This window comes from Pristiophorus japonicus, chromosome 6 (assembly GCF_044704955.1).
Source record: "Pristiophorus japonicus isolate sPriJap1 chromosome 6, sPriJap1.hap1, whole genome shotgun sequence".
NCBI classification, from domain to species: Eukaryota; Metazoa; Chordata; class Chondrichthyes; family Pristiophoridae; genus Pristiophorus; species Pristiophorus japonicus.
The window spans coordinates 194,486,250-194,504,553 of record NC_091982.1 but is presented as its reverse complement, the minus strand read 5'-3'; the positions used below and the strand labels follow the sequence as shown (position 1 = coordinate 194,504,553).

The 18,304-nt window shown below is 46.2% G+C and overlaps 1 protein-coding gene across 1 annotated transcript in view; it reads left to right on the top strand.

Annotated features, from left to right (window-relative positions):
• LOC139266239 (inactive N-acetylated-alpha-linked acidic dipeptidase-like protein 2) overlaps positions 1–18,304 on the top strand; it is a 795,403-nt gene that overhangs the window by 276,760 nt on the left and 500,339 nt on the right. The gene's annotated exons all lie outside the window — the stretch shown is intronic.

Here is an 18,304-nt window from a genome sequence, read left to right as displayed (position 1 = left end):
TTACTGTGTCCTGTTGGTAAAGTATCCCCATAGCGGGGATGTAGTGCTAGGGTCATATTGCTGCTATGCTGATAAACTTGAAGTCTGTCATACACAAAGGTTAAATTGATTTTTAAATATATACATATGTGTAGTGATGTCTGATTTGGCACGCCTGAACCCAAGTTATATTTAGAGGCATGGCATACATATCATTTGCCTAACAGTGGTGACGAGAATTTAAACACAGTCTTTATTTTGTTTACCTCCAATACTTGGTTGTCCCTTGATGCAATCATTTTTATTCCAGTGCACTTACAAGAATAAATATGGTCAAAAATGTATTCCTGTGTCAAACAAGAGGTTAAAGGCCAGTTGACTTAAGTGATAATAATTGTTAAACTCAGATGGTTCGGGTTATTCATATAGGAGAGAGGCTCAGAGGAAGCCTGGTAACATTCTGCATGATCTGCTGAGTGTTTCCAGCATTTTCTGTTTATCTTTCATATGGAATATGTCTGAGTTTTTAAAACTATAAAGGCATTAGATATAGTAGATTTAAATAATCAAAATAGATAGTGTGGTAGGACCAGATGACATGGCTGCAAAAAATGTAGGCGCAGAGCCAGGTTTCAAGACCTGGAGATACTTATTTTCTTGTTGGCTTGGCCCCTTTGGAAGGGCCTCAAGTTCTTTAGTGAGGAGGACTTTGTTTAGTGATGCATCATGACAGCAGTTGTTTCCTAGATTTGACTATGGAGTCGGGCAGGAATTTCCAAGATTTCAAGCTTCCTTGAAACTGGTCTCAAGTGTTTTGCTTTGCTTTTTGCCTGTCAGAGCAGTTACCATTCAGTGGGTATGGTGAGCATTAATCAATCCAACAGTCACTCAATGCTTTTTATTATTTATTCAATGGCCAAAGTGGGGGCAAACAATAGACTGCCGGGATAGAAATTTAAAACTAATTGTGGCTTATTTGGGTTACACGAAGCACATGAAATATGTTATTAATAGAATGTGAATTCACATCTACCAAGGTACCCAAAGACAAGTGACATTTACAACAATAATTCCACAAGAACATTTCCAAGTACTTACTGCTGAATATAATTATCAGGGAACGGTTACTTGACACAATCTGAGGGTACCATACTGTTACTTATTAATGTATACTACATCTGATGCGTCATTATGCGACTTGGTAGATTTCAGAACTATACCTAACCTTAAGGGGAATTGTGATGTTTATTCCCAGGTTAGACATAGCCCATCATTTGTTATGAAATTTCTGAGTTTATGTTAAATGCAGCCTAAGGACCGTGGATATTGAAAGTATCAGGTTGTGGGACTAAGTTTGATAATCTATGGCTTTACTGTTCAAACGTAGAGTCATTATAGTTTCGTACAGCTCCTCAGGTCTACACCATTGCTCATTCCATCCACAAATCTGTCGAGATAGATGAAAATAATTTTCATTGATCCAAAAATATGCTTACATTTACAATTAGAATCATAGATGTTTACAGCACGGAAGGTGGTCATTTCGGCCCATCGTGTCCAAGCCGGCCAACAAGAGGCTATCCACCACTGAGGTTAGGCTGACTGGCCTGTAATTACTCGCTCTATCCCTTTCTCCCTTCTTAAACAAATGTATCACATTAGCAGTCCTCCAGTCCTCTGGCACCACACCTGAAGCCAGAGAGGATTGGAAAAAGATGGTCAAAGCCTCTGCTATTTCTTCTTTCGCTTCGCTTAACAGCCTGGGATACATTTTGTCTAGGCCTGGGATCTTATCCACTTTCAATAATGCTAAAGCCCTTAATACCTCCTTTCTCACTCTGTTTATTTCATCTAATATTTCACACTCCTCCTCCTCGACAGCAGTGTCTGCATTGCCCCTCTCTTTTGTGAAACCAGACACAAAGTATTAGAAACATAGAAACATAGAAAATAGGTGCAGGAGTAGGCCATTCGACCTTTCGAGACTGCACCACCTTTCAATAAGATCATGGCTAGTCATTCACCTCAGTACCCCTTTCCTGCTTTCTCTCCATACCCCATGATCCTTTTAGCCGTAAGGGCCATATCTAACTCCCTCTTGAATATATCCAATGAACTGGCATCAACAACTCTCTGCGGTAGGGAATTCCACAGGTTAACAACTCTCTGAGTGAAGACGTTTCTCCTCATCTCAGTCCTAAATGGCCTACCCCTTATCCTAAGACTATGTCCATTGGTTCTGGACTTCCCCAACATCGGGAACCTTCTTCCTGCATCTAACCTGACCAGTCCCATCAGAATCTTATATGTTTCTATGAGATCCCCTCTCATCCTTCTAAACTCCATTGAATACAAGCCCAGTTGATCCAATCTCCCCTCATATGTCAGTCCCGCCATCCCGGGAATCAGTCTGGTGAACCTTCGCTGCACTCCCTCAATAGCAAGAACATCCTTCCTCAGATTAGGAGACCAAAACTGAACACAATATTCCAGGTGAGGCCTCACTAAGGTCTGATTAAGAACCATACCCACATCTTCCGCCTCCAGACACAGATTACCCTCATAGTCTCTAATCGGCCCTAACCTTTCTTTAGTTGTCCTCTTGCTCTTAATATATTTATATAACATCTTTGGTATAAAATATCAATTGATTAGCATGCAGAGCTATATGCAAGTGTTATTCATAGGAGAGTCTGTTGACTAGTGACTATAGTTTTAATGCAGATAAAATGGCACTACAAGATGAAAACATTTGGAATTACGTGTTACAAGATCCAATGTGACAGAAGTACAAAAATGTTGACATAGAGTTTGTTTATCCAGTTAACATCTCAGCTCAGTCCTCTAATTTTGTACATCTGCCCTAATTATAGTTGCCATCTCTCTGCTTTCAAATGGAAGTCTTTTTTTTTAAATCTCAGTGTGCTATCCATTGTTCAGTGGGAGATAAAACCAGGCAGTAAAAGTCTGAAATATAAATCGAAAATGTTGGAAATACTCAGCAGGACAGGCAGCATCTGTGGAGAGAAAAAGAGAGTTAAGACCTTTCATCACAATTGAATAATGTTACAAGAATAACCGGCTTTAAGCAAGTACAGACGCAGGGAAAGGGGGAGGTGTGGAAAGAATGAAAGGGAAGGAAAAGTCTGGTTTCATAAGTAATTTAGTGAAGTGCCCAATATGGCTTTTCGCAATAAATAGAGTGGGAAAACTTGAGTTGGTTTGTGGTCGTGGAATTAGTTAATTGGCACTAATGTACCTAGAACTAGAGCTCGTCCAGTGAACAAAGCTCAGTAAATTACTGAATGAGCTGTGAATCTCCACCTTGGCTATTTTTTGGGAACATGGTCCGTATCCAACTTTGTAAAGTTTCAGCTGTGGCTCAGTGGGTAGCACTCTTGCTTCTGAGTCAGACGGTTGTGGGTTCAAGTCCCACTCCAGAGACTTGAGCATAAAAATCTAGACTGACTCTCCAGTGCACTGCTGAGGTGCTGTCTTTTGGATGAGATGTTAAACCAAGGCCCCATCTGTTCTCTCAGGTAGACTTAAAAGATCCCATTGCACTATTTTGAAGAAGAGTTTGGGAGTTATCCTGTGTCCTGGCCAATAGTTATCCCTCAATCAACATAACAAAAACAAATTATATGCTCATTATCACATTGGATATATTCAAGAGGGAGTTAGATATGGCCCTTACGGCTAAAGGGATTAAGGGGTATGGAGAGAAAGCAGGAAAGGGGTACTGAGGTGAATGATCAGCCATGATCTTATTGAATGGTGGTGCAGGCTTGAAGGGCTGAATGGCCTACTCCTGCACCTATTTTCTTTGCTTCTATGTTTGTTGTTTGTGGGAGCTTGGCTGCAGTGTTTCTTACATTACAACAGTGACTAGACTTCAAAAGTACTTCATTGGCTGTAACGCGCTTTGGGATGTCCTGAGGTCGTGAAAAGCGCTATATAAATGGAAGTATATCCTTTTCTTCTCAGTTGAATCCTTATTGGAAGTTTCTATTTTAGTGCAATCCATTGTTGGTGTCCTGATTGTGTTTTTTGGTAAATAATCAAACTAATATAAACCTCTCATATATTGGGCTGATTTGCGCCCCATTTTGTGCCCGGGCGGAATTTTCGCCAATGGTTTTGCAGCGACACCAAAACTTAGCGCCCAGCTGTTGTTTTGACCATTTGGATGACGTAAATCGTCGTGCATCGCTGTGCTAGCGCCCCAGGCCGAACTTTTGAACATTTTGCCTGATTTAGCGTCCACCCGAGAACCCGCCCAGAAAAACCAGTCGCATCCCGGGCGCACCAGGCGCTAACCGTGCCATACTCAAAGCAGAGGAGAGAATCGCAGTTGTGAGTGATTAAAAGGATCAGGAAAAGAATGCTGCGTTACTGCATACTTTTGATTATGAAGTTTATGTGAGTTTCTAGTTTGTTTTATAAAGGACATTTAAAGACATTTTAAAAGATGGGGGACATGCTATGTCAGGAGCCCGTAATCCTGGCTGCTGTTGTCATACGGCTTCAAGCTGTAAGAAGGCTTATTGTTGATCATTTACAACATAATCAAAGAGGTCGCAGACGTATGGGGAGGAGGTCTTACTCCCCACGAGTTTACAGGGAACATCGCTCATTCCTCCAGCTCTCTGAGACACAGTGTATTAGAAGGCTGCGCTTCCGAAAAGAGATGGTCACAGAGATATGCCAGCTCATACAGGAAAACCTACAGCCTACCAGCTGCAATAGGACTGCATTGCCCATTGAGGTGAAGGTGACTGTGACATTTGCCTTCTATGTCTCCGGCTCCTTTCAGGCATCAGCGGGGGACATATGCTCCATCTCGCAGCACGCTACACATTGCTGCATTCGCCAGATGACTAATGCACTGTACGCACACAGAATGGACTTCATAAACTTCCCAATGACCAGGGAGACCCAAAATGAGAGCGCTGTAGGTTTTGGATGATTTTCTGGCTTCCCCAAGGTTCAGGGTGCCCTTGACTGTACACAAATTGCCCTGTGAGCACCTTTACAGAATGCAGAGGTTTTCCGAAACCGAAAGGGATTCCATGAATGTATAGATCGTCTGCGACCATACTCAGCACGTCATGACAGTCCATGATGCTTTCATCTTGCATGAGAGCAGTGTCTCACGCATGTTCCCGCGTCAACCACAAGGCCAGAGCTGGATGCTCGGGGACAAAGGTTACGGCCTCGCCACCTAGTTCATAAGAACATAAGAACATAAGAATTAGGAACAGGAGTAGGCCATCTAGCCCCTCGAGCCTGCTCTGCCATTCAACAAGATCATGGCTGATCTGACCGTGGACTCAGCTCCACTTACCCGCCTGCTCCCCATAACCCTTAATTCCCTTATTAGTTAAAAATCTATCTATCTGTGATTTGAATACATTCAATGAGCTAGCCTCAACTGCTTCTTTGGGCAGAGAATTCCACAGATTCACAACCCTCTGGGAGAAGAAATTCCTTCTCAACTCGGTTTTAAATTAGCTACCCCGTATTTTGAGGCTGTGCCCCCTAGTTCTAGTTTCCCCGACCAGTGGAAACAACCTCTCTACCTCTATCTTGTCTATCCCTTTCATTATTTTAAATGTTTCTATAAGATCACCCCTCATCCTTCTGAACTCCAACGAGTAAAGACCCAGTCTACTCAATCTATCATCATAAGGTAACCCCCTCATCTCTGGAATCAGCCGAGTGAATCGTCTCTGTACCCCCTCCAAAGCTAGTATATTCTTCCTTAAGTAAGGTGACCAAAACTGCATGCAGTACTACAGGTACGGCCTCACCAATACCCTGTACAGTTGCAGCAGGACCTCCCTGCTTTTGTATTCCATCCCTCTTGCAATGAAGGCTAACATTCCATTCACCTTCCTGATTACCTGCTGCATCTGCAAACAAACTTTTTGGGATTCATGCACAAGGACCCCCAGGTCCCTCTGCACCGCAGCATGTTGTAATTTCTCCCCATTCAAATAATATTCCCTTTTACTGTTTTTTTTTTCCAAGGTGGATAACCTCACATTTTCCGACATTGTATTCCATCTGCCAAACCATAGCCCATTCGCTTAACCTATCTAAATCTCTTTGCAGGCTCTCTCTGTCCTCTACACAACCCGCTTTCCCACTAATCTTTGTGTCATCTGCAAATTTTGTTACACTACACTCTGTCCCCTCTTCCAGGTCATCTATGTATATTGTAAACAGTTGTGGTCCCAGCACCGATCCCTGTGGCACACCACTAACCACCGATTTCCAACCTGAAAAGGACCCATTTATCCCGACTCTCTGCTTTCTGTTAGCCAGCCAATTCTCGATCCATGCTAATACATGGTCATGATCCCCCTCCGGAACCCTCAGACAGAAGCCGAGGATCGCTATCATGATAGCCATGCAACCACACGCAACATTGTTGAACAGACAATTGGAGTGCTCAAGCAGCGCTTCCGATGCCTGGACTACTCTGGAGGCTGCTTGCAATACTCCCCTCAGAAGGTCTCTGAGTTCATTGTGGTGTGCTGCATGCTACACAACTTAGCCATCATGAGGGTGCAGGAATTGCCACTTGGGACCACCTCATGAGAGAGGTGGGGAGGAGAAGGAAGAGGAACGTGGTGAGCAACCCATGCCGCCACCACAACTACAGGGGAGGCATTGTGGAGATTTCGCCGCTGCAAAAGCCTTACATCAGCAGCTCATAATTGAACGCTTTGCTTGAAAAGTAAACGGCACGTTTGAGCATCTGCTGGTCACCCTGTCCCACCGTGTTGACTATTTCCCCTCTTATTCTGCAAATGAGACACTACACAGGAATGGCTAAGGAGAACAAAAAAATGTTTTAAATATTTTAACGTTGTCAGCTTTGTAACCTTTATTGTGAGACATAAATTAAATAAAATGATCTGCATTCAGCAGTGTGATTATTCAACAACATTATCAACAACATAATCCAGTAATAATACTGTAACATAAAACATACGATGCATCCAGCATCAACAACATAATGCAACATCATCATATCCTGCCCCACTATTTTTTACAACATCTTTTGCCCCCCTTCCCCTTTTCACCCTCCCTTGCCTGTTGCTCCAAAGTGGCAAAGATGGCGTGCAGCAAGGTTACCAGAGCCCTGCTGTGTTGCAAGGAGAGAGACAATGGAGACGCCGTCTGGGGATGCACTGGAACAGCTCGTGGCATGGAAGACCAGGCTTCTGACTGGCTAGCCTCTTCATCGGCGTAGCCACTCACAGGTGGTTTGGATGTGACAGTGGGGAAGGCAGAGAGTATGGTGGCAGGCATGGACTGCATCACCTATCCAAGCTGAAGCAGAGCTTGTGCTTGTGATGCGCCATATTCTGCAAGGGTTCGCGCCACACTCTCCGGGACTGCATTGTCACTGCTGGAGGCCACCAGCCTCATGTGGGCATTGATGGCCTCGCTGGTATCACGATTCACACAGACAATTTGCGACTCTACCTCCATAATGGCCCCTTTCAGACGGTCAATGCTTGCGGAAATCCTACCCAAGACATCAAGGAGCTGACGGCTGACCTGGATGCTCTCCCTGGACATTCCCACCATATCCAGTTCCACGTCTGCCTCCCTGTCAGCAGACCGACTTTGCCGACTCACCCTCCAGAGAGAGGGCATGCGGGATTCAACCCCAGTATTGCATCGCCGCACGCCACTGGTCCCAGGAGCCACGGATTCGTTGAACCCCGAGAACGTCATGTCATCCTCAGAGGAGCTGATGCCAGTGGTAGAACAGGGATGGATTGAAGCTGCGCCAGAGTCGACTCATCAGTATCCTCCTCTTCCTCCTCCTCCAGACAATGGCCTGACGTGGAGGGGTTCCTTAAGGGTTGCTACACCTGTGGCTGGTCTCTGGAAGTAGAAAGCAACAGATGAGTGGTTAGCAGCAGGAGAGGGGACAGGGTGATCTGAGGAATGTAGCATAGCACAGGCTCATTTGAAGGACCGCCGCTACTTCATTATATCTAGTCCAGAGATTCTGCAGGACATTGTCCCAACCCTAGTCCAGAGGCACTGCATGTCATTGCCCCAACCTATCCCAGGGCATGTGCAGGATTTACCCTCAGTATCTGAACGGGGGTCAGCAACCCCAGTAGTAGCTGCCCAACCTGTGAAGCCAATGAGGCCTGCCACTCTGTCCTCAATGTCAGCGAGTGGCAGGGTCTGAGGCGGACCGCCGCCTGTCCGCACCTGCTCATGGCGATTATGAGATTTCTTGGCCTGCAAAGATGAATATGGGAATGGTTACAAGAGAGTCCATCTGCTCTTGTGGCATAGAAAGCCACCAAAGCACTTATACCGTACTGTCTGAATGTAATAGAGTCCTCTGTTTAATGGCCTTGGAAGTTGCACGTGGTTCATCAGGAAGACATCGAAGTGGGGAGCGATCTGATGAGATCTCAGAAAGCAATCTTAATAATGTGTAAAATCATTCATGGCAAATGGAGTGCCAAACTAAGCTTACCTATGTGTCATGCATTTTAGGAGGCATCCCACAGAGTGCTGAGAGACATCAACATTATGAGAACAAATAGTGTGTCAGATTTATAATTGAAGTAATGAAGGAGTGCATGAATTAAAATTGTACTCACTCTGACGACCCTTGTCAGATCATTAAACTTCTTTCGGGCACTGTGTTCCATTCCTCACCACAGTGCCTGAGGCAGAGACTTCCTCAGTGATTTCCTTCCAAATCCTTTTAGGTATGGATGACCGTGATCTAGATCCACCCCAAAGTTGCAACTTTGGCCATCTTCTTTCCACAGATCCCACTAGATTTTCATTCGCCTCGTGGCTAAATCGCCTGGCATGGTGTCTGGAATCGTCGTCCTCCATGATCAAAATCCAATGTAAAATGGCTGATTCAGCCCCAGTTATACTGCACATGCGCGCAGCTGTGCCCTGCAGTAGTGTTTGCGACAGGAGACCAGACTAGAAGCACGGAAGAAAAAAAATTTGCACATGCGCAGAACGACTGATTTTTCAGCGACGGAACTTTTTGGCTCCGGCGCACAAAGTCTGTGGTGCAATACCGGAGTTAACGCTAACGCTCCTCATGAACTGTCATTCAGCAAAAGTTTCTCGCTCTGGCACTAATGTTAACCCAGCGCTAACATTTTGGCTCTGCCGTGAATAGCGTCCGGAAACGGGTGAAAATGTTAAAAGCCAAAAAATCTAGCCTATATGATTCTAAATTTGCAATTGAAATATTTTTGGGGGGTAGGCAGGTGTTGACGTATGGAAACTTATTACCATGCTCTAGAGTCTTTAAACCAAGCTAGTAAGGTGGCAATAAAAACAGCAAATGCTGGAAATCTCAGTGGGTCAGGCAGCATCTGTGGAGAGAGAAACAGAGTTAACGTTTCAGGACGATGACCCTTCATCAGAACTGGCAATAGTTCGAAATGTAACAGATTCTTAAGGATGTGCTGGGGCCCTGAACAGGTTGCGGGGGGTGGGCGAGGGGGAGGGGGGCGGGGTGGCGCGGAAAGAACAAAAGGGAAGGTCTGTGATATGGTGGAAGGCAGAAGAGATTTGAGAGACAAAGGGAATAATGGGCCGAATTGAGATGGTAATAGCACATTGGAAACAAAAGGTGAGTCTAGATAGGGTGTGAATGCAGAATGATTACCAGTTGCCATGGGAAACTGAGAGAAACAAAATAAAATAAAAAAGGGGGGCGGGGGGGAGATTTTGTAAAAAAAAAGGCAAGGAAAGGGAACAAGGTGTGGGTAGAGGTTCTGGTCTGAAATTGTTGAACTCGATATTGAGCCTGGAGAGCTGTAAAGTGTCTAAACGAAAGATGGAGGTGCTGTTCCTCGAGATCAACACAAGCTGGTTTGGACGGTGCTGCCGAAGAAACCTTGGCGAGTTGCTGGATTGCATCTTGTAGATGGTACACACTGCAGTCGGTGGTGGAGGGATTGAATGTTGAAGGTGGTGGATGGGGTGCTTTGTTCTGGATGGTGTCGAGCTTCTTGAATGTTATTGGAGCTGCACTCATCCAGGCAAGAGAAGAATATTCCATTACACTCCTGACTTGTGGTTTGTAGATGGTGGAAAGGCTTTGGGGAGTTAGGAGGTGAGACACTCGCTGTAGAATACCCAGTCTCTGACCTACCTTTGTTGCCACAGTATTTATGTGGCTGGTCCAGTTAAGTTTCTGGTCAATAGTGACCCCCAGGATGTTGATGGTAGGGAATTTGGCAATGGTAATGCCATTGAATGTCGAGGAACAGTGGTTAGACTCTCCCTTGTTGGAGATAGTCATTGCCTGGCATGAATATTATTTGCCACCCATCAGCCCAAGCCTGAATGTCATCCTGGTCTTGTTGCTTGTGGGCATGGATTGCTTCATTATCAGAGGAGTTGCGAATGGCATTGAACACTGTGCAGTCATCAGCGACCATCCCTACTTCTGACATGATGGAGGGAAGGTCATTGATGGAGCAGCTGAAGATGGTTGAGCCTAGGACACTGCCTTGGGGAACTCCTGCAGCAATGTTCTGGGGCTGTGATGATTGACCTCCAACAACCACAACCATCCTCCTTTGTGCTAGGTATGACTCCAGCCAATGCAGAGTTTCCCCCCTGATTCCCATTGATTTCAGTTTTATGACGGCTCCTTGATGCCATACTCAGTCAAATGCTGCCTTGATGTCAAGGGCAGTCACTCTCACCTCACCTCTGGAATTCACCTCTTTTGTCCATGTTTGGACTAAGGTCTGGAGCCGAGTAGTCCTGGCTGAACCCAAACTGGGCATCGGTGAACTAGTTATTGGTGAGCAAGTGCAGCTTGATCGCACTGTTGACGACACCTTCCATCACTTAGTTGATGATTGAGAGTAGACTGATGGGCATTAATTGGTCAGATAGGATTTGTTCTACTTTTGGTGGACAGGACATAACTGGGCAGTTTTTCACATTGTCGGATAGATGCCAGTTTTGTAGCTGTACTGGAATAGCTTGGCTAGAGGTGTGGCTAGTTCTAAAGCACAAGTCTTCAACATGACAGTCGGGATGTTGTCGGGGCCCACAGCCTTTGTTGTATCCAGTGCGCTCAGCCGCTTCTTGATATCACATGGAATGAATCGAATTGGCTGAAGTCTGGCTGGTTTGATGAGGTGACATCAAGAGGAGGCCTTTATGGATCATAGAAACATAGAAACATAGAAAATCAGTGCAGGAGTAGGCCATTCAGCCCTTTGAGCCCGCACCACCATTCAATATGATCATGGCTGATCATGCATTTCAGTACCCCATTCCTGCTTTCTCTTCATACCCCTTGATCCCTTTAGCCGTGAGGGCCAAATCTAACTCCCTTTTGAATATATCTAACGAACTGGCCCCAACAACTTTCCGTGGTAGAGAATTCCACATGCCCACAACTCTCTGAGTGAAGAAGTTTCTCCCCATCTCGGTCCTAAATGGCTTACCCCTTATCCTTAGACTGTGTCCCCTGGTTCTTGACTTCCCCAACATCGGGAACATTCTTCCTGCATCTAACCTGTCCAATCCCGTCAGAATTTTATATGTTTCTATGAGATCCCCTCTCATTCTTCTAAATTCCATTGAATATAAACCTAGTCGATCCAGTCTTTCTTCATATGTCAGTCCTGTCATCCCGGGAATCAGTCTGGTGGCTGAAGATGGTTGCAAATGTTTCAGCCTTCTCTTTTGCACTCACGTGCTGGGCTCAGCCATCATTTAGGTTGGGAATCTTTATGGAGCTTCCTCCTTCCGTTAGTTTCATGACTGGACGTGGCAGGACTGCAGAGCTTTGATCTGATCCATTGATTGTGGGATCGCTTTGTACTGTCTATAGCATGCTAGTTCCACTTTTTAGCATGCATGTAGTCTGTGTTGCAGCTTCGCCAGGTTGGCACCTCATTTTTAGATACACCTGGTGCTGCTCCTGGCATGCTCTTCTACACTCCTCATTGAACCAGGGTTGGTCCCCTGGCTTGATGGTAATGGTAGAGTGGGGGCATATGCCGGGCCATGAGATTACAGATTGTGGTGGAATACAATTCTGCTGCTGCTGATGGCCCACAGCGCCTTGTGGGTGCCCAGTTTTGAGCTGCCAGATCTGTTCTGAATCTATCCCATTTAGCACAGTGGTAGTGCACACAACACAATGGAGGGTGTCCTCAGTGTGAAGACGGGACTTCGTTTGCACAAGGACAGTGCCGTCGCCACTGCTACCCATGCTGTCATGGACAGATGCATCTGCGACAGGTAGATTGGTGAGGACAAGGTCAAGTAGGTTTTTCTCTCGTGTTGGTTCGTGCAGGCCCAGGCTGGCAGCTATGTCCTTCAGGACCTGGCCAGTTCAGTCAGTAGTGGTGCTACCGAGTCACTTTTGGTGATGGACATTGAATTGCCCCACCCAGAGTAAATTCTGTATCCTTGCTAATCTCAGTGCTACTTCCAAGTGATATTCAACATGGAAGAGCACTGATTCATCAGCTGAGGGAGGGTGGTAGATGGTAATCAGCAGGAGGTTTCCTTGCCCATGCTTGACCTGAAGCCATGAGACTTCATGGGGTCCAGAGTCAATATTGAGGGCTCCCAGGGCCACTCCCTCCTGACGGTATACCACTGTGACGCCACTCCTTGTGTGTCTGTCCTGCCTGTGGGATAGGACATACCCAGGGATAGTGATGGAGTAGTTTGGGACATTGGCTGAATGGTATGATTCTGTGAGTATGACTATGTCAGGCTGTAGTTTGACTAGTCTGTGGGACAGCTTTCCCAATTTTGGCACAAGTCCCCAGATGTTAGTGAGGAGGACTTTGCAGGGTCAGCTGGGCTGGGTGTGGCATTGTCATGTCCATAACCGTTGCCGAGGTAGATGCTGGGTGGTCCGTCCGTTTTTTAACGACTTATTGTTTTTCGTAGGGTTTTGTTTTCAACTCAGTGGCTTGCTCGGCCATTTCAGAGGGCAGTTTAGAGTCAGCCACATTGCTGTGGGTCTGGAGTCTCATACAGGCCAGACCAGGTAAGGACGACAAATTTCCTTTCCTAAAGGATATTAGTGAACCAGATGGGTTTTTATGACAATCCAACAGTTTCGTAGTCACAATTACTGATGCTAGCTTTTTATCCCAGATTTATTTAAATAACTGAATTTAAGTTCCCCAGGATTTGAACTCACGTCTCTGGATAATTAATCCAAGCTTCCAAAATGGATGGACCACCCGGCATCTACCTCGGCACCAGCTGTGGACACAACTCTTTACTTGAGATAGCACCGGGCCCTGGCTGGTCCAGATTTTGATCTGGCGAGCCGTGACGGGTGACCCCTCGCTTTCAAAAGCCTCCATGACCATTACCAAGTCTGCGGGCTGTTCCATTTCAACCCTGGTGGTGGGTAGTGGAAGCCAGCTGAGTGCATCAGCACAGTTGTCGGTGCCTGGTCTGTGGCGAATAACATAGTCGTACGCGGATAGTGTCAGTGCTCATCTTTGGATGTGGGCTGAAGCATTGGTGTTTATACCTTTGCTTTCAGAGAACAGTGAAATGAGCAGCTTTGTGGTCAGTTTTGAGCTCAAATTACAGACCGAATAGGTACTGGTGCATTTTCTTAACTGCATAAATGCACACTAAGGCCTCTTTTTCAACCATACTATAGGCTCTTTCAGCCTTGGAAAGGCTCCTGGACGCATACGCAACCAGGTGGAGCTTCCCCGATACATTGGCTTGCTGTAGCACACAACCGATCCTGTACGATGAGGCATCACAAGCTAGCACTAATCGTTTGCATGGATCATATAGTACAAGTAACTTATTAGAGCATAACAGGTTCCTAGCCTTCTCGAAGGCTGTCTCTTGAGATTTACCCCAAACCCAGTCATTACCCTGACGTAGCAACATGTGCAAAGATTCTAACGACGTGCTCAACCCAGGTAGAAAGTAATTGAGGAGTCCCAGGAACGAACGCATTTTGGGGTCGAGGTGGATTCTTGATGGCCTCCGTCTTGGAGTCTGTGGGCCTGATGCCATCAGCTGCAATCTTCCTCCCCAAAAATTCAACCTCTGGCGCCAGGAAAACACACTTGGAACGTTTCAGCCTGAGTACCACTCTGTCCAGGCGACGCAAGAATTCTTCCAGGTGGTGTAGGTGTTCTGTGGTGTCACGACCGGTGATCAGGATGTCATCTTGGAACATAATCTCGGGACGGATTTTTAGCAAGCTCTCCATGTTCCTCTGGAATATTGCAGTAGCTGAACGAATCCCAAAGGGGCATCGGTGGTAAATAAACAGTCCCTTGTGCGTGTTAATGCACGTCAGCTTTTTCGAGGATTCAGCCAACTCTTGAGTCATGTAGGCGGAGGTCAGGTCCAACTTGGAAAATGACTTCCCGCCCGCCAGTGTTGCAAATAGGTCGTCTGCCTTCGGTAGTGGGTACTGGTCCTGTAGCGAGACTCGGTTGATTGTCACCTTGTAGTCCCCGCAAATTCGGACCGTGCCGTAGCTTTTCAAAACTGGAACGATGGGACTGACCCATTCATTGAACTCGACAGGTGAAATGATTCCTTCACATTGAAGTCGGTCTAGCTCGATCTCGACTTTCTCTCTCATAAGGGACTGCCCTTGTGATGGGCAGGCTGCATCCGGGTCTAGGTGGATTCGTACCTTGGCTCCCATGAAGTTGCCGATGCCTGGTTCAAATAGTGAGGGTAACTTGCTCAAGACCTGAGCACACGAGGCGTCATCGACTGATGACAAGGCTTTGATGTCGCCCCAGTTCCATCTGATTTTTTGGAGTCAACTTCTGCCAAACAGCATTGGGCCATTGCCTGGAACAATCCATAAGGGTAAAACATGCACAGCTCCGTCGTAAGACACCTTCACAGCCGCACTTCCAATGACTGGAATGAGTTCCTTGGTGTAGGTACGAAGTTTTGCATTGACGGGGCTCAGTTTAGGCCTCTGTGCCTTATTGACCCACAATTTTTCGAAAGCCTTCTGGCTCATTATTGACTGACTCGCACCCGTGTCTAACTCCATAGATACTGGAACTCCATTTAGCTTTACTTCCAGCATGATAGGAGGGCTCTTAGTGGTGAAGGTGTGCACCCCATGCACTTCTTCCTCGGGTTGAGTTGCCTGTTCTGCGTGATCCACGCCGGATGGCTCATCCTCTGCCACGTGGTGTGTCGTAGCACATCTGCACATTCGCTGGAGGTGCCTCATTGTTGCACAGCCTTTGCACACGTAGTGCTTGAATCGGCATTGATGGGCCCGATGATTGCCCCCGCAGGGTCAACAAGGTGCTAATGGATTCGCATTCATCCATGGTGGCGGACTCTGAGTCACTCCAGGTCTTGTAGCAGCAGGTAAACTTGCCCAGCCATGTGCAGTTCTGCCTGCTGGCGACGTTAGTTTGTGTACAGTACTTGCCGGTCCCGTTGAGCCTCGATGTTGAGAAGATATCACTTTAGTGTTGTCGTCCGTGGACATGAATGCCTGAGCGATCGTGATGGCTCTGCTCAGGTCTAGGTTTTCGGCAGCCAGCAGCTTGAGAAGAATGATCTCGTGGCTGATTTCCAGGACAAAAAAGTCCTGCAGCATTTCCCCTAATGCAGCTCCTAATTCGCAATGCCCAGCAAGACGTCTCAGGTCGGCGACAAATCCCACCACGTCCTGGCCCACAGCGCGATGGTGCATGTAAAAGCGATACCTGGCCATGAGGATGCTCTCCTTCGGTTTTAAGTGGTCGCGACCAGCGTGCACAGCTCGGTGTAATCCTTCTGTGATGGTTTCGTTGGGGAGAGGAGATTTTTGATGAGTCCGTATATTGTTGACCCACAAACGGTGAGGAGGACAGCCCTGTGTTTAACAGCGTTGTCGGCTCCTTCCAGTCCGTTGGCCACGAAATATTGGTCGAGGCGATCAACGAAATCTTCCCAATCTTCCCCTTCAACGAATCGTTCTAAAATACCAACGGCAGCCATGGTCGCATGAAAGTTCGTATTTCTTTACTCGTCGCCAGTTACTGTGTATGAAATAATCTGACGAGGCCAAGTACTGTAAGTTGAAACTAGTATGACCTTGGTCTCTTTATTATAACTCCAGAGTGCCTAAACAACAAGGTAGCAAGCCTTTTATACCAACACAGCACGAGATGTGGGTGACCCATAGGACTCCCGCAGTCACGCCCTCTGGTGGCAACTATATATAGCTACATACATAACGGGGGAGAGAGAGAGAGGCTCGCGGGGGCGGGGTGCGGGGTAGGTGGGGGTGATGGGGGGGGAGGGGAAAGAGAGAGAGAGAGAGAGAGGCTAGGGGAAAGAGAGAGAGAGAGAGAGGGTGGGGGGGGTGTTGGGGGAGAGAGAAAGAGACTGGGGGAGAGAGGCTGAGGGGGTAGAGAGAGACACGGGTGGGGGGAAGACGGATCATGTTCTTCCAACCCCCTACAAGGGACATCATTAGAGTGGATGCTATCCAGAAGTCACAACGCTGTCAATATTCACTTCATACCCAATAAACCTGTTAACAATCCGTACACAATGACTGCCCCATCTATGGTGGGGGGGTGGTTGGGGAAGGATGCACTTGCGCTGGGGTAAGGCACTTCAGTTGGGGAAGGCATGCACTTGGACTGGTGTAAGGCACTTTGGCTGGCCCTTGCTGCCTTCTGGGGAGCTCTGTCCTCTGTCGCTTCAGGAAGTCAAAGTGGATCGAATTACAATTTGCAAAGTCAGTGAGACCTTGGGATAGTTGGTTCCAGTTACACATTCCTGTGACATTTCAGGCAGGGTGTGGCTTATCCTCTAATCATAGACAAAGGGTGGAGCATGGTGGTCATTTTGACAGTACAAATAAGCACATCTTTTTTTTACACAGTGAGTTGTGATCCGGAATGCAATGCCTGAAAAGGTGGTGGAAGCAGATTCAAGAGTAATTTTCAAAGGAGAATTGGATAAATACTTGAAGGGAAAAAGTTATAGGGATATGGCGAAAGAGCAGGGGATTAATTGGATAGCTCTGTTAAAGAGTCAGCACCGGCAAGATGGGCTGAATGGCCACCTTCTGTGCTGTATCATTCTCTGATTCTGTGCACTCTACTTGTTAATCTAAATTACACAGAATGAACAATTTATAGCAGCAAGGAGATTATATGGCAACAATATTAACTAGTTGGCAGTTATCATGATACTGCTGTCTGGAAAATGAAACCCCTTCAGAATCCCGTGTGCTGTCACAATTGTAGCAGAGAGTAATGTGAATATAATCTCTTGCTTTCGTATTATGTAATAACCTGCACAGGCTGTATTTTATTAATCTGTTGTTGAGCTGTCATAGGAAGGGTTTATATTGATCATCATGCTTTACTGTGGCAGCATTGATTAAGAGATTTACTTCAACGTGGCAAATCGGCTGATGCCCACTATGTCACCAGTTAGTGTCTGAAAGGTCCGTGTTGCTAGGAAGGCACCGTCAGCTGTCATCCCGGCATGGTATTGATATTTGCTATTGGAAATGATAGGTCTTTAACCATATCTCAGCAGCTTTCTTCTTCAGGCTACTTTGATCAATATTGCAAATTTATGCCATAAGTACAGAATTTCTGCATTTAGAAATAAAGGATCAACATTATGTTTTGATTTTGTGCGACTTGTAATTGTGTTTATAAAGCACAAGCTAACAACGTAGCACAAAAAATATTCAAAGACACTTTTATTTTTCAATCTGGGCTTTCAGAGTGCAGAGTGATCCTAGAAGTCGCCTCCTCACCTTTGTCTGGGAGCGGGGGATTGTGGTCTTAAACCCAGGCATGTGGGCAGTTAAAATGCCCTGGGTAACTTAGCTGCCAGAAAGCCACCCGGATCCCACTGTTCCTGATTTTAATGGGTGCTTTTGAAGAGACAGCTAAGCCGCCTATCTAAAGCCGATGGGGGTCCTAATTTACATATACTAATGTCAGCGGAATGGACACATTTTAGAGTCTAACTTCCAGGTTGCGTCCACAGAGGAAATTCCACAACATGGAGTGTGGTCGCACAATGCTTGTTTTCTGCCAAATGGATTTGTGATTATTATGTTATAGTTGTAAACCAGTGAAGAACCATCAAGTGCTCTAAACAGCATTATTTTGTTTTTTTGTCATTGAAAACTTGTATTTTTTCTATTTACAAACAGACCATGGGCGTTATTTTCACCACCATTGGGCGCTGTTTTTTTGGCATCCGCTGATTTTTTTTGAGCAATCTTGATTTTGCAACTTTCCTCAAAGTTTATACTCCAGCGCTGACTGTC